The following is a 2042-nucleotide window of genomic DNA, read 5'->3' on the forward strand; positions in this document are numbered from 1 at the left end:
TCAGGTTTGCCTCCTTGGCAGGAATATCACACAGGTGAGGTGAGTTCTTCTCACTGCGTCCCATCAGGTGAAGCACGATCAAGTCACCCCGTCCCTGATGCTGCTGTCTGATGAGGAAAGGAGTGTCTGCCAGGTTCCTCCACTCTGAAGTTACCCCTTCTGCTCTATAATTAATGGGTATTTTGAGCAGCAATACTTTGAAGCTATGTAAGTTTCCTCGTCAAATTGCAATTCATCCATTAATTTATTTACATATATCTGTAGGTACTCATGTTTTCCTATTTTCTTGAATGGCTTAACAGCTCTTACTATCCTTATTTATTATGATGCTCAAATGGTCCCTGATTTGGGCAGTGGAAGCCCCTCAGGCTGGCTTCTGTGTCCTTTTGTCATGTCAATGTTTAACATTTCCTTGCCTTCTAGCCCAAGATTGTCCATGGGCATCATGTACTTTCCCAGCCCTGGAATCAGCCATTTCTCTAAGAAGACCTGGCTCCTTTCAGCGGGAAATGATATTTATAAGCCAAGATCTGGGCACGAGGTATACTTATTGCTATTTTGGTATTCTGTTTCTAAACCGTATCAGTAGAGAAAAGTAGGGAATATGCATTTTTATACACACACACATACATTTCTATCTATCATCTATCTCTCTATCATCTATCTATCTATCATCATCTATCTATCTTTCTATCATCTGTCTATATCATCTAGCTAGCTCTCTTCTATATATGTAGAAAAGCATGGATTTACACTACACATTCAGTTTCAATTGCTGACTCCACGGGATTTATTCTGGTTTCTCCCTCTCTGAATCAGTGACTCTCTTCTCCAACAGTGAGAACTCTGGCTTCCATCATCCTTTATATACTTACTTCCTTGATCACTCCCCCTTTATGTATCCAGTCCTCACTTCATTCCTTTCCACTCATGGATGACCTCCTCAACCTACTTGCATTCTCCACACCCTATTTAGCCTCTGGCTGTCCTTGCCAGGCCACGCATCTGAGTGGGCAACATTCTCACCTTGCTTGGGTTCCCACACTAATGCCAGGCTGCTGTTCCTGTGGACACTTTCCCCTCCCTCCTCAGTCTCTGACTTGGAGCCACTGTGCCTCCCTTCTCTGCCCCCACCCTTCATTGTGTGCCTGCCCACCTTCTGTCACCCCACCCCCCAATGGCTTTAGGACTGGATTATCCAGGAAGGGAAGGCAAGGTGGGTGAGGAAAAATGGAGGGAGGGGGCAGAAAAGGGAAAGGAAGAGCCCTGGGCAGCTTCTGATACCAACTGAAACTGATCAGTGCTTGTAGCCTTTCTGCCTGAACAACTGACCAATTAATCATCTTTGATTCCACATTCATTGTGTTAAGACAGCTGGGAGTTGAGGATGGAATGCAAAGAGGTGTGAAAAACATCTTTTCTGCCTTCCAGAAACATCAGGGGAGATGAGATGAAAACATTAAATCAAAACAAATAATATAAGTTTCTCAGCTGAGTGTTACAAAAAATATGTGCTCCAAAAAAGGTAGGTATAAACTACGAATATACTTTCTAAGCAATAGGCAAAGTTGCAGTGGATTGGCTCTTACCTATTTAATATGTCAAATTGGAGTTTTGAAAAAGGCCCCAACCAACCAGTGATTTTGATGGTCAAAAGCAAGTAGTCACTGAATCTCCCTGATTCAGTTGTGTACATTCCCCCCTAATGTGCACAAAGGCATCAGACAGTACTTTTGTAAAGAGATGTTTATTGACTTGCTCAATATAATATTTAATTTAGAATATTCAAAATAAAATCTGTGATATAAATGTCACTACTTCAGTCATCACAATCATTCTTATTTTCATTAGAGTTTGTGAGAAATTTTCATTCTGATCAGTGCTTAGGAGGAGTAGATGGTACTAAGTGGGGTGTGGTGGGGTGGAGATAGTTCTGTGAGAACCAGATAAGCTGAGTTTGCATATCTGGCACTTATTAATCACCTCTTTTATATGACGCAATATATAACACTCTACATAGACAGTGAGAAAGCTAAATGAAT

The sequence above is a fragment of the Eubalaena glacialis genome, chromosome 13, assembly GCF_028564815.1.
Source record: "Eubalaena glacialis isolate mEubGla1 chromosome 13, mEubGla1.1.hap2.+ XY, whole genome shotgun sequence".
Classification (NCBI taxonomy): domain Eukaryota; kingdom Metazoa; phylum Chordata; class Mammalia; order Artiodactyla; family Balaenidae; genus Eubalaena; species Eubalaena glacialis.